General features: G+C 39.2%; 1 pseudogene; it reads right to left on the bottom strand.

Moving 5' to 3' along the window:
* Positions 1–1748: 1748 nt before the first annotated feature.
* LOC134612000 (zinc finger and BTB domain-containing protein 47-like) overlaps positions 1749–15882 on the bottom strand; it is a 49399-nt pseudogene continuing 35265 nt past the window's right edge.

Here is a 15882-nt window from a genome sequence, read left to right on the forward strand (position 1 = left end):
TAAAAAAAACAAAAAAACAGGTTGTTCTTTCCAGTGGCCATTAATGTTCAATCATCTTGTATGAAAAAAAAGAACAAAAGCAATTCTTGTAACCTGGGGAATTAAATACAGTTTGAACAACTGGTGCATGCTTACTGTTACTGCTAGTCCTCCTGTCATATAGAGAAGGACAGCTGATGCCTCACACCTAGGTTTATTGCACTACGACTGGAAAGCCATCGCTCAATGAGTTTCAAATGAACTGCCACTTGCCATTATGCATTCCCTGAGGATGGAAGTTAGGTCTCTATTGAAAGGGCTGTTCTGTATCACACCTGCTTCTTCTCTACTTGATTATCAAAGAAGGAAAAAAAAATGAGTCCTGTTTTACATCAGAAATTTTAATGCATTAATTAGAAGCATTCGGCACGTCGACATTCGGCAATCGCCATCTGGCACTCTGAATTAAAGAGCATTCTTTTTCTTTACACAAGAAATTAGGGTTGCTTTTGTCGTGTGCATGACTCCATTACTCTTAATTTCGATGTAGCAAATGTAGAATGTTTCAAAATGCGCAATCGTGCACCATAGTTAATTTCCATTTACCATGTTTCATAAAGCTAACTTTCTTGATTTCTAAAGATTTTGCATACATAAGTACTAGGTAAGAATTACATGAGGTTCTGTAAATTTATGGAGATCGTCTTTACATCCTATTGCCTGCAGGGTCAAAGCCATACAACATTTTATAGCCGATTCGAAGGAACAAGCAATACTATAATAAATCTTCAAAATGAGTTGCATGGCATTTTTCAGAATTCACTATATTTTATAAAATCTGTTTTGTTTTTTCTTTTTTTTTATTCTTATTAGTAAAATAGGCTATACATAATATAATTGTGTTTCAATGCAAATTCAGTCAGCTTGATAAATATTTTGTTTAAATTGCATCGACTTACACAATTAATTTGGTATTTGAATTTGACAGCACATTTTCTTTGAGAATTTATTTGAGGGAGAGTTTTAAAACTGCATTTTTCTCACCTTTGTCTCTCAAAGGAAATAATATGTGTAGAGTGATTTTGCTTCATAGAGGGAAAAAAATACATCATTTCTAATCGCAATCTTTATGTACATCATTTTCCTGCGTAAAGTCAAGGGAAGTGGAGACGTTTGACAGTTTCTTAACAGTCATGTATGTGACGAATGCACCCTACTTCAAGAGTGTGCGTGACGTACTTGTGGTGGTAAAAGGGTTAAAGTTTACTATTTGTCTGCACTAGACCACAAATAATGACACCACCCACACTTAAGCATAATAATATAACTATTACTATTTTAACGCCTTGGTCCCCCAGGTAAATCAATAATAAAAGCCCACCAAATACACTTAGCACAATATCTAATATTATTATTATTATATATTATTAATATATTGTATATTATTATATTTAGATATTATTATATTTAATATATTTTTTTTCTTACAACAGTAAAAATAATCTAATATGCACAAAAATAGAAAGCACAGTACTTAGCATTTTCTCCTTTTTTTCTACTTCAATATATCAAAGTTCTCGCTGCATGTAGAGGAAGGAACTAGCTCTCTGGGTGCTACAGAAATCACAAAGATGGTTGATTGTCCAGCTCTACCCCAAGCCTGAGACGGATGCTGAACTAGGAGAGGGAACAGAAATCACAAAACAACTGTGATTCCACAGCATGGTCTGGAGGGGCACTTCGATATTCCAGGCCAGACTAGGGGAGATCTAGTTGTTGTTGGAGTTAATGCGGCCTGCTGGGAAGAGGGGTGGTGGTGGAGGCAGATAGTGTCCTGGCGGGGGCATGCCAAGGGGTAGAGAGTGGAGCAAAGGCAGGGACAATGGGTGCTGTGGCAAAGTTGGGGAAAGGCCTGGGCTTGACTGACCAGGTGAATTGTCGCTCTGGGAGGAAACGGAGAGGCTCGCGGCAGTGCCAGGGCTGCAGGGAGTCAATGGATTGCCACCCTGAAAGCATTTTTCCCTGTGAGCCTTCAGCATATTGGAAAAGCGGAATCGCTGGCCACACACGTTGCAAGGGTAGGGTTTCTCTCCAGTGTGCGTCCTGCGGTGGCACTTCATATTAGGCTGACTGATGAAACTCTTTCCACAGATCTCGCAGATGAATGGTTTCTCTCTTTCCTTACCAGTATGGGTCTTCATATGTTCATCAAAATACTGTTTCATATTGAAATCTTTGCCGCACCACTGGCACATGAATTGCTTGTGTCCAACCAGATGTTTTTGGACATGGACCATGGTGTAAAATTTATTTTCACAAATGTCACAGGAGAACTTTTTCTCTGCATAGCCATTCACGATTCTATTGTGTTCATAAAGAGATCAACGCTTCTTAAATGTCTTCCCGCAAGTTAAACATTGGATATTCTCTTCACAGTCTGTTTGGTAATGGAGCATCAGCTCACTCTCAAGCAGGCATCTCTTGCCGCATTAATCACAAATCCTCATGCAGCTGTGAGTTACGTTCATGTGTTTTTCCAGGTACCACCTATTGTTGAACACTCTAGGGCAGGGGAAGTGCTGTTTCTCCTCAAATTTACCCTTTTGTCCTAAACCATCCTGTCCTTTCGTTTTCCTCCTTCCACCAGTTCCTGACCCCCTTTGATTTTGTGTGCCTTTTGCACCTCTCCCTAACTTGGTGGACTTAGTTTCACTTGGTGACTTGCTCCCTTCAGCTAGGGAATTTTCATTTTGGCCAACTCTGTTGCAGCATCCTCCTCTTCCTCATCATTGTCCTTTTCCCCCTCCTATGGCTTCAATATCTTCTTCGCTTGGCAAGATATCATCCTCTTCATCTTCCAACGTATCCAGAAGGTCATCCTCTTAACCTAAAATATGATGATGTGTTGCTAAAGTAATAAATCCACTTACAAAACTAGAGTGGGTGAAATTGTCCATAATGTATACTCATGACTTTTAACAATCTCAACCCCAACAAATGCCCTACTATTCATGAAATCTTGGATGTAAGATTGATGTTGATTATGTACAAACATACAAAATGAAGCCGTGCGATCAAGCTCATGGGTGGCAGTCTAAGAGGTTTTGCCTCGATTATATGCTTACCTTCTCACTGCTACATGTCTGTGTTTGTTTAGAACTAAAAATTAAACATAAAAAAAATAGTAGTGACCATATTGGAAATAAGCCCTTAGTGACTAACCGGTTAATTTGGTTCCTTTGCTATATGGTGGGAGATTCATGAGATGTACAACCTGCACAGCTCATCAAATCTTCATGACTCTCTGGATGACACATCTGACAGCTTCCAGCTCACAGATTTAAAATCTTCAAAAATATGGAATAAGCAGGGGGAAAGTATTTTGGCTCGGAACTCAGTAAAAAATGTATTTTTTTCCATTTTTATTTTTCCATCTGCAATGTGTTTACATCGTCCCTAAAACTACAACAGACTAAGAGTGTGTGCAATTTGGAGCAATGGATGCTATAATTTTACATAAAGCAATCTAAATCATTTAATGCTCACGTCCAACACTGGGGAAAAAAACACACACACAATATTTTCTATGCCGAAAACAGGTGTTCTTCCCATTTGAGTAATTAGCATTCAAAAAACATTTTGCAGAAGGATGACCTTTGGATCTTGCAATATGCAAGAGAGAATGAAACTGTTTGTGGTTTGAAAATATTTCCCACTTAGTAACAGCTTGTCTAGACTTCCAGTAAATTCATTATAGTGAATTGGTTAAAAGACCAAAAGTGACATAGCTGCCCCACAATGCAATGTGTTTTCCATGAGATAACAGGCCCCTCTGATAAACCTTTGTTCTAAGGGTTCCTATGTTCCCAAACAAACCATATTTCTTTGTAGCTCAATTTCCTGTAATTCCATTGTTCCAATTAACTTTAATCAGGATTTACTGCACAATGTATATTACATTATACTTCGCTTTTAAATTAGAAAAAAAGAACACTTATGGGAATAAATAAAATAAATCTCTGGTGAGACTTTGTTCAAATGGCCCAAACTAACAGTGTGTTAGGGTTATAGGGTAATGGATCGACAATCCGAGCTCTGAAAAAGAAATATATGAGAATAAAAGATGTTTGGCTGTAAATATGTTTGCAGTTCTTCGATCCATTACAGATTAGGTACAAATCTATTGCCTTTGGGTCAGAAGAGGCTCTTACTATTTGAAATAAACTGCAGACAATATCATATGTTAATTGAAGAGATCATGTTGCAAATTAAGCCACAATTATGCCAATGTGAACTCAGACTATTTTTAATTAGCAGTTTTGTATTGCACGAATTGTATTGTCTATGGTTCCCAACAAAAGTATAATATTGGTCATGACTGTTGCCATTTGCGGAAATTCAACACAATCTGGAATAGATGGATAGATAGATACCGTATTTATCGGCGTATAACACGCACTTTTTCAGAAGCGTCATTGCTTCACATGCGCACATACTTCAGAGGGCGGCATTCACGCCGCCCTCTGAAGTCCTGAGCGCACTACCGCGCATGCGCGCGGTGTGCGCGGCCGCGAGCTGAGCTGACTGACAGCTTGCGGTCTTTGCCCGCCCCCTCTCCTCTCTGACAGGCTGGAGAGAGAAGGCGCGCACTGTGCCTTCTCTCTCCTGCACACGTCAGACGTATTTTCAAACGTCTGACGTGTACAGGGCCTTTTTAGGGCCCTGCATGATAGGAAGTCCCTCTAGTGGCCGTCTGAGTTTAGGCCACTGGAGGTATTCCTATCAATCAATGTAAACACTATTTTCTCTGAAAATACAGTGTTTACATTAGATTGCCTGCAGGGAGCTATAGATCTCACCTGAACAAATACATTAAGCTGTAGTTGTTCAGGTGACTATAGTGTCCCTTTAATTTAAATTAGAAATGTAAAAAACAAACACATCCGCATTATTTAACACGAGAGTTAGGCTTGTATATGAAGTTTAATCTATTTAAATTGTTTTCCTATATTTTTTACCTTATGCTGTCCTCCTTCCCTTGTATTTTTACAAAAAATAATAATAATAATAAAGTAATAGGTATTTAACCCCCCCCCAACCCCACCTGCGATGTCACCTTCGGACATCTTTGCAAATAATGCAAGTCCCCAGATGGTTCCCTTATAGTTGCATGTTATCTGATAATTACACAAGTAATTTGTTTCAACTCGAAATATATAAATCCAGCCACAGAACACAAATTGTTCGAAAGTATTGAATGTAATGAAAACATAATGAAAGATAACTAATAATTATGTTTGATGCTATCTTAAGGGACCCACAGTTTCCATATGGCTTTTCCAGTAATAAAAGAGATTTAGCCGATTACAAGTTGCTTGATGAAGGTGTTTGATGCGGTGGAGTATACCAGGGGGCTGAATACCTTATAGAAATAGTTCAGGCTGGAAGCATTGCATGGTTTGTGGTGTGAATGAAGAAGTTATGATTTCAAAGTTTTGTAATCTGCTGACAGTCCCACCATATGCAGAGCATTGTTCCCAGAAAGGGAGTAAGATCTTAGGGCCCTATGCAGGGCCGGACTGGCCCACCGGGATACCGGGAAATTTCCCGGTGGGCCGCGGCACCTGGGGGGCTGGAGAGGGAGCCCTGCTCCCTGTATTTTAATAATTTCGCGGCCACCGGCCGCATGTCGGTGCCGCCGGGTGGCCGGTCCGGCGGCACAGTCTGAGGTGATTACTCACCTTGCAGCCGGCGGCCCCATCTCCTGTGCTGACAGCTATGCTGCTGTCAGTATCAGTGAGTGTGCCGGGCGGCCGCCTAAGCGATCCAGCAGCACACTCACTGATACTGACAGCAGCATAGCTGTCAGCACAGGAGGACTGAGGGAGGGGGCGGAGCTAACTACCAAGCTCCCTCGCGGTTCCCATGATTCCTAGCATCTACACATCATAGAGTAGGGATTACTCTATGATGTGTAGATGCTGGGAATTATGGGAACCGGGAGGGAGCATGGTAGTTAGCTCCGCCCCCTCCCTCAGTCCTCCTGTTGCAGCAGGTACAGAGAAGAATAGGGGAAGGGGAAGGGGACAAAAAGAGGGGAAGGGGGGACAAATAGAGGGGAAGGGGGGACAAATAGAGGGGAAGGGGGGACAAATAGAGGGGAAGGGGGGACAAAAAGAGGGGAAGGGGGACAAATAGAGGGTAAGGGGGGATAAATAGAGGGGTAATAGAAACACAGGGGAAGGGGTGACACAGAGACTGAGGGATAATAGAGAGACAGGGAATGGGGGGGCAAAGAGAGGGGTAATAGAGAGACACCAGGGAAGGGGGGTACAAAGAGACAGAGGGGTAATAGAGAGACAGGGAATGGGGGGGCAAAGAGAGGGGTAATAGAGAGACACCAGGGAAGGGGGGTACAAAGAGACAGAGGGGTAATAGAGAGACAGGGGATGGGGGAACAAAGAGATGGGGTAATAAAGAGACACCAGGGAAGGGGGGGCAAAGAGACAGAGGGGTAATAGAGAGACAGGTAATGGGGTGGACAAAGAGAGGGGTAATAGAGAGACACCAGGGAAGGGGGGGACAAAGAGACAGAGGGCTAATAGAGAGATACTGGATGGGGGGATAAAGAGAGGGGTAATAGAGAGACACCAGGGAAGGGGGGGGACAAAGAGACAGAGGGCTAATAGAGAGACACGGGATGGGGGGGTAAAGAGAGGGGTAATAGAGAGACACCAGGGAAGGGGGGGGGGCAAAGAGACAGAGGGGTAATTGAGAGACAGGGGATGGGGGCAAAGAGATGGGGTAATAAAGAGACACCAGGGAAGGGGGGGGCAAAGAGACAGAGGGGTAATTGAGAGACAGGGGATGGGGGCAAAGAGATGGGGTAATAAAGAGACACCAGGGAAGGGGGGCAAAGAGACAGAGGGGTAATAGAGAGACAGGTAATGGGGTGGACAAAGAGAGGGGTAATAGAGAGACACCAGGGAAGGGGGGGACAAAGAGACAGAGGGCTAATAGAGAGATACTGGATGGGGGGATAAAGAGAGGGGTAATAGAGAGACACCAGGGAAGGGGGGGAGACAAAGAGACAGAGGGGTAATAGAGAGACATAGGGGTTGGGGGGACAAAGAGATGGGTAATAGAGAGACACAGGAGAAGGGGGGGACACAGAGACAGGTGGGGTAATAGAGAGACACCAGGGAAGGGGGACAAAGAGACAGAGGGGTAATAGAGAGACACAGGGGATGGGGGTACAAAGAGAGAGGGGTAAGAGAGAGACACAGGGAGGAGATGGGGAAGAGAGACTCAGGGAGGAGAGGGGGAAGAGAGACAGGGAGGAGAGGGGAGAAAGAGACACAGAAGGTTTGTTGGCTGGGGCTAAGAACAACGCAAAAGGGGCTAGGGAAAGAGAAATACAGAGGCTGGAGAAGGGTAAAAAGAAACACACAGGGACTGGGATGAAGTAAAAGATGCACAAGGGTCGCTGTAAGTGGAAAAAAAGGAGACAATTGGAGACAAGATACACTAAACGAGGTAAAAGTAATAGACGTAAATTCATGTGATCCTGATAGTAATACACACATATATATATATATATATATATATATATATATATATATATATATATATATATTGATGTGTGTATTAGTAACATATAATTATGCCTATAATATTTACACATATAGTAATATACATTTATATATGCATAATACACACATAAATGTCATTAATATATATATATATATATATATATATATATAATGAACACGTATTGGCCCAGTCTTGTTGCTAGTTGCATACTCATGCACCATAACATATTTAAAGTTTAGAGCGCACCCATAGAACTTCAAAATAAACAAGCTAACTTAATTTTTGTTTAGTTGTGCAATTGCAGACATTCAGCATTTCAGTATCATTACTAAAATGTCCTTAATAGGCCAAAGTAGTTGTACTGAAACATTGATTACATGCAAATGTACGTCTACTTAAAATAAAGGCACTCTTTTGTTTATTTTGAAGTCCTATATGCGTTCTTTCGTTAGAGTAAGAGTTTTCAATTTCAAGTTATTTTTTCACCCTCTATATCAGCACACTATGCTGGCGCGACGCATTATTGGGCTGGTATAGAATTTTTTTCCAGGGCTGCTTTTAGTTTCCAGTCCGGCCCTGGCCCTATGCAGATAATATTAATTCTTCATGTACTGATGGTGAATCGGGCCAAGCAGATTCATGGTCTGGGGACCCCTGTCTTATACCTAGGCCCAAGTCAACAACATAACATCATCTTGTGGTTAATCCTGCTTTGGGATCTGCACATTGATGCATACTAAGATATTCTTTGAAATAACCAGTTTCCTGGTAATTTCCCAGTGTGATAAAACTTAAGATTTATTATTTTTTTGCATTAAATACTTATCTAGTTCCCTCTCCCAGGTCATCATGTAAGTTATCTAATTGTAAAGGTTATTGCAAAGGGAGTCATAACACACAGATAGTGGTTTAACTCTTCGGAATAGGCTTGACTATCCGCAGTTTTTCACATTAAAAATGAAATCTTGGCATACCACTTAAACTCACCATGTAAAGAAATAACAGAGAGCAGTCTGAAAACATGGTTGGAGAAAGAGTCCATAATCCCTAGCCAAGAATCTGTTACCATAAGATAACTCAGGTAATGGGGTTAGGCCAGAGACAGGTATTTCTTTAAAGTCAATTCCGATTCCTGTTAACAATGAGACAGTCTAAGTACGAGAGGAGAACTGTGGTATTCCGATGCTGTGTCAAGTTGTCCAAGTTGTCCAAGTAAACAACATTTTAGCAAAGGGGGTAAGCATGGAGGCAAACTAAACCAGAAACCAAATGAGTTAAACCTAAAATAATAGGTCCAATAATAGAAGTATCCAATAGGGTGAAGCACGTGGTGGATTCGATGGGTGTATGCCAGAATGGAAGTACGCTGGGAATTTGAAAATCATACGGTCGTGGTATGCTCACTTACATCTGGGTGTCACAGTTGAGAAGAAGCAAATGGAGAACCATTTACCAGAGATTCGCTGCTATTTGTTTCACAGATCAAGTGAGAAAAAGTAAATAATAGGGAAAAAAAATGAGGAGGAATAAAATAAATCTATATTAAACACACTATGGCCTAGAGGTGGAGCCCTAAACAAGGAATTTGACCTTCAGAGTTTCTTTATTTTTTTTATTTTCTACTTAAATAGATGTGTTTCATTCATTGCTTTTATGTTATTGTTTTTAATTATTTTTCTTTGGTGATCTTACAGAGGTATCTGGCTCTATTATTCGTGTATTTAATTGCTGGAGGGTTTCACAGTGCCAGTAAATTATGAACCCTTCCTTGAGTGCAGCGTTATTTAATGTTTAATTAAGGGACATCCCAGCAGTAGAACATATTATGATGAAGGATCTGCTACGGACGCAAATTCATGACATTTAGCAATTTTGGCCACAGACATTTCTACGTAGAGCGCCAGAGAGGAGAACACCTCTAGGGGGTAACAAAGTAGCCAACAAAAAGAGCATTTTTCCCATAATAAAGGAGTTGATAATATCTTGAGGTAATAACCTTGAAATCAACAATTGGCTTAGGCAACCTGTGCATTCTACCCTCCAAACAGATCGTAATACATTCACAGCTGAGCTGGCACAAGTGTTTTAAATAACTACTTAAAGTGGTCCCACCAGTCTACCAAAGTTAAATGTGCCCACACATTATTCCGACAGCCATGGTCTTCAATGTCCATTACTTTTAAAAGTTGTGACCCTTCTCTATTATCATGAAATGGCTGATGAACTTGTGTATTCTGGGAGCTAGAGTGTTCATCCATGTTTCCTCCTAAATGTTCTGTACAATAGTTTTTCATTTAGTTTTGTGAATTGCATTTGTATTTTTTCTGAAATCCGTTTGGATGATAGATTGGAAGAATTGGACGTATCCACAATGTTTCCTTTGCCCTAATGTGCTCCAAAGCTGAACAAGTGCTGCCCTTAGATTCTCAGTCTTGTTGCATGCGGAGTTTGTTTCTCTTCCTTGATGAAGACAGCTGTGAGTTGTCAATCTGTTTCACGAAATGCTGCTATTTCATTCCTGGTTTCATGATAACCTCATACACAAGGTTTGAATCAGCACGAGTCAGTAAATCACTGTGACCAGCACAGTAGGCCTATTCAGCAAGCGTCCATGCGTCTGCTCACCCCAGCTGTCTGGACATTGCCTCTACTTTTTATTATTCTTATTTACTATAATTGAGATGCTTTCTATATCTGGCTATTGAAAGTGAACTTGTTGAAGAAATAATATGGGAATTAAGAAAACCTGTGTTGAAGAATAAAAAATAGTTGTCACTATCTTCCAAATTAAGTAAAGGCTCATACCACTGTGATGCAACACATACTGTGGTTTCTTTTAGTAGAGATCATGCTATTCTATCTATCTATCTATCTATCTATCTTTATCTGTCTGTCTGTCTGTATGTCTGTCTATTTTGAAGGTACTATAGAAAACTATATTTAAATGTGTTTATTGCATTTTATACTGTAGGGGAAACACAGGAGTACCACACTGACATTTAAATAACAATATCACAATTACAAGTGCGGCTTTAATTGTGAATCATCAAAAGTTGATTACCAATGGACATTATGAATCAAATGGAAAAAGTGATATAGTCTCATGAGCTTTCTTTCATTTTTGTACTACATTAATTTGTTTATGTTTGAAGTAAGGCAATTAACATTTTCTGTTATGCTGCCTGTTAACTCTTGCTAAAAGGACACTCCAGAAAAGTTAATATTTATACAAAGTATATAACACAGGTTATTTACCCAAGGTTATTTTGACAATTTTAACATAGCCATTTCATCGCCAATCTCTGCTAAATATTGGAGTAAAATTGTGTTTTTTCTCTATTTTGGCATTTACACATATAACAAGGTTTTTGTAATGTGTATTTAGTAAAGCTGGAGTTGTGCTATTCTTGCACATAACCCAATATTATGTTCAGCTACATCTGCTGAGTATAATGATACCCCCATTGTATGCCTTTGGCACTATTCTGTGAATCTACAACGCCATATAAGAGACAAGGCTATTTTCAGTTTCTATTGTTAGAATTTTCATAGATGGATTTGACGGGCCTATGTCTCATTTCGGGGTAATAAAGCAGTCTGACTGTTCAAATAACCCCACAAAGGGCTTTCATTTGATAAAGCAGATACTCCAGGGTATCTTATATTGTGTATATTGTGCCTTAACTTGTCGCCATTTTTTCATCAATTTATGCTAATGTTTGTGGTGAGGGGGAAAAATTGCATTTTTACATACATGTTGCCTTTTTGCTAAGTATTTATTACACTTGATATGTGCCACTGTTGAAAAATTACCCAAATGATGCTCAGTTACATCTGAGTAAAACAATATGCCCAATGTATGACCTAGACACTATTTTGTGAAGTTACAGTGCTGTTAAAGGAGACATGACAAGTTCATTTTTTTTAAGTGTGAATTTTCATGGAGGGTTTTGTCCCACTTTGGAGCACTTTAGCAGGCTACATATTCCAACTACATCATAAAGGCATACCATTTCTTAAAGAAGACATCCCAGAGTATTTCAAAGGCATATTTTTTTTCTGCCTTTTTGACACACAAAGTGAGTTTGCACAGTATATTTTGCAAATCTTACCTGTGCTATGGCATTATAATACTTCATACGTTGCTCAGCTATGTCGTCTGAGTACAGCAATACCCCCATATGTACCTTTGCCAGGTATATGTTGATGGTAAAGAGGCACATTTGAGACACAGCCATTACAGTTTTTTTCTAACTTTCAAGTTTTACGCTGTGTCCATGTTCCATTTTGGAGAAGTTTAGCTGGTTTGTTATTCAAACTACTCCACAAACAGATACCATTTTTTAAAGAATACACCCTGGGGTATATGAAAAGGCATATTTTGAAGCTTATCGTGGGATCATTTTTCAGCTAGTTTGTTTCAGGTGTAGTGGTAATGAGCATTTTTATGTATTTTTTTACTCTTTAAAATTTGTTTTTAAACTTTTTTTACATATTCAATTTTTTAAACTGTTTTAAACTTTCTTAAAACTTTAACGTTAACTTTAACGTTAACCCATAACTAGCAGTAAGCAGCACTAACAGTAAATTCCCCAATTTTCCATAACTCCCACCCACCCAGCTAGCAAAATAAATAATTTTAAAATATTTAAATTAATTAAATAAATAAATTTAACCCCATGAGGGTTAAAAAATAAATAAAAGTTAACCTTCAGGGGTAAAAAAAAAAATCAGATCACAGTATAATACTGCGATCTGTATTTTGATCACTGTAGGCAGTTATCAACTGGCAGAGAAGGGGTTCATTTTTATTAGAACTGGGTAAAGGGGGGTGGAATTTATTTTTACTTTTTTTAAACGTTATTAAAACAATTTTTTAAATTTTTTAAATCTTTTTTAAAAAATGTTTTTAACATTAATCCCTAGCTAGCCTAACGCCAAATTCCCCAATTCCCCACTAACTTCCACCCACCCCAGCTAGCTAAATATATCATTTTAAAATAGTTAAATAAATTAATAAAATAAATGTAACCCCTGAAAAAAATAAATCAGCTGACAATAAAATGTAGTCTCTGCCAATTGATCACTGTAGTCAGTGTTCAATTGACAGGGAAGGGGTTAATTTTATTAAAGCAGGGGAAAGGGGGGTGGGATTTAACTTAAACTTAATTTTTTTACAGGGAGAAGCAGATCATCACTGATCTGTCTCCCTGCACTTCACACTGACTGTGGAAGAGCAGGGAGGCAGATCAGAAGTCTATGCAGCACATGTGCTGTCAGAGCGATCAAAGCTGCAGGCACAACGCGGTCGGGTGCTACCGGTCTGCCTCAAATACCGAGGCAGACCAGAGGAGCGTTAACCCCGCAGTCGCCACAAACGTGACAATCTGGGGTTAACTTTAGTAAATGACGACAAGCAAGGACAAGCTTAATGGAAAATTTCCGTTGAGCGTCGTGAAGGGGTTAAAGGGACACTATAATCACCAAACAACTACAGTTTAATGTAGTTGTTCTTGTGTCTATACGATGTCCCTGAAGGCTTTTTGCTGTAAGCACTGCGTTTTCAGATCACTAAAGGTGTTTCCTGAGGGCAGTGCTGCACAGTATGCAGCACTGAAGTTAAGCGTCTCCACGCTCTGCATGGAGACGCTGAACTTTAACCATAGAGATGCATTGATTCAAAGGTGGCATCCAGGGTGGCATTTGACTCTGCCCTCTGCCCCACCTCCTTGGCTGATATCATCAGAATTGATTATCTCAGCTAATCCAATGCTTTCCTTCTGATGATTTCAGCCAAGGAGGAAGATCGAGGTGGAGTCAACATTGGTGGACACACGTTGCACTGAAAATAAAGTAAGATTTTAATTTAATTAGGGAGGGCAATGGCGGGGAAGCGGAGCCAGATAGTGATTTTAACACTTTAGGGTCAGGAATACACATTTGTGTTCCTGACCCTATAGTGTTCCTTTAAGCTTCATAGTTTTAATATCCTTCATTCGTTATTACTATTGTAATTTAATTAGATAACTTTTGAAGATTCTGGAGTGGCGAGAAACAGAGGATTGTGTACATATTGGGCTTGTGGAAATAAATAAAGATGATGACAAGTGATTTTCTTAACAACAGAAAAGAATGTCAAACTAATAAACACAATTGCCAATTCAACATGAGGAAGAGAGGAAGAGAGGAAGAGAGGAAGAGAAAGGAATAGAAAGGAAGAAGTGAAGGAAGGATGGAGGGTTGGAGGAAAAGAAGGAAGAAGGGAAGGAAGGAACTGAAATTAACAAACTCTAATCATTAAATTAAACCGTTTGTGAAAAAAATAAATTACTGTAACTACCAATAAAATAGTCCTAAAGTATAAAACATACTAACAATTTGCAATTTTAGAAACTAGTACTAGTGCGAGGTATCAAAAAGCTGTATTTTTTTTGTCAGCATCTAATTTTTATTTTAGACCATTCCTCCCGTAGAATGCCCTGGCCACCGCATTTATTAAACGTTTTAATGAAAAATTAAGCTTTTTCTGTTTCTATCATGACTATTTACTAAACTACAATTTATAACATTTGCACAGCGCTGCGGAACTTGTTGGAGATTTATACATATTAACAATAATAGCAAACTAATATCCAAATGTCAAAACTGAATTTAAGATGACCAAGCTCTGACCATATTTGAGTTGAAGAAACTTCCCGGATGATATTGTAGCTATTTTATGGTTTTAATGTTGTACAATTCGGAGTTTAGTGAATAAATCACTTTATAATTCAGAACCAACTATAACTAAAGTATATGACGGACTGTACTTCACAAGAATAACAACATGTACGACGTTGCTTGGGGATTTGGAAAATGCATTGATGTGTTTCTATACATAAAATTAATAACTTCTGGACAAAAATGATCTTCTGGGAGGTCTGGTGAATCATTAATCTTCTAATGTATTAGTGATGTTCCTAATTACACTGTGATAGACAACAGATGGCTAAGAGATTTCAAAGCACTCTACATTTTTATGATGTTTTGGCTGTGATGATTGTGAAGTGTTGTGTAGTTTCTGTAATTAGAAATGGCAAATAGCAAGCAAGGTTGATTTAAGGTAAAACATGTCATTTAAATGTAAGCCCTGGTGATTTAATTGTTATCTTCAAAGAGTTGCACTGTCACCTGCTTAGCGTTTTAGTTACTCATCGCTAAACAAGCAAGTCTACTTTGAACTCTTCAGTTAGCCGATACAGTACGTTTTAAAAGTTCTGCTGTTGAATTGAATCCATTAACATTCCAGGCTGATAGAAGACACTGTATTTTTTTTAAATAAAATCTATTTGCTACTCTCCATTAGTATAAAAGGACATAATCAAAATGAATACATTTAGGAGCTGCATGATAACAAAATACAAAAACATATAATACTCAACACACAAAGAAATAAACATAGTAAAAAAAAAGAAAATAATTGAATACAAAATAATACATTTATTTATTGCAAACAATAAAAAAGGTAGCTGTTTTCTAAACACTGCTTCTAGGCTGGTGATCAGATGCCCCTACTGAAGGTTTTGGGAAGTAGCAGCCCCCCAGCTTCAGAGGCCCCTTTGGAGGTGACCACAGGTGTGTGTGTGTGTGTGTGTGTGTGTATGTATATGGAGTTTTTGAATATAAATGCCACTTTTATTATAAACTTCATTTAGCACAGATATAATTTGCATTGTAAGTATATTTATCGAAGCACTAACACTTTACTGACACTGGATGTCGTCGTGCTCGTAGGGCTTCAAAATAAACAAAAGAGTAAATGTATTTTAAGAAATGCCTTTGCATAATAACAATGTTTCAGTCCAACTATCTTGACATATTAAGAAATGTTTGGTAATGGGACTGAAATGGTGAATGTATGCTGTTGCACAGCTGTAAAAAACAAATGATGTTATCTTATTTATTTTGACGTTCTATGAGTGTGTTCTTCACTTTGGCTGAGATCATCAAACTTGATGATCTCAGCCAATCCAATGCTTTCCCATAGGAAAGCAATGGGAGGCTATTGTGCATGTGTGGCAAAAAGCTGCGCGGCCAAACAGCATCTCCATGGGGAGCATTTAGCACCTCCATGCAGACCCAATCTAACACACTGCCCCTCCTCCCACTCTAATACATTGCCCCCAAATCCAACACACTGCCCCACCTCCCTCCACTCATTCACTCCACCATACACTGCCCCCTTCACCCAATCTAATACATTGCCCCTTAATCTAATACACTGCCCCTTCTCTCTGCACTCTAATTGAATTGACTGCCCCCACTCCCACC

This window comes from Pelobates fuscus, chromosome 5 (assembly GCF_036172605.1).
Source record: "Pelobates fuscus isolate aPelFus1 chromosome 5, aPelFus1.pri, whole genome shotgun sequence".
Taxonomy (NCBI): domain Eukaryota; kingdom Metazoa; phylum Chordata; class Amphibia; order Anura; family Pelobatidae; genus Pelobates; species Pelobates fuscus.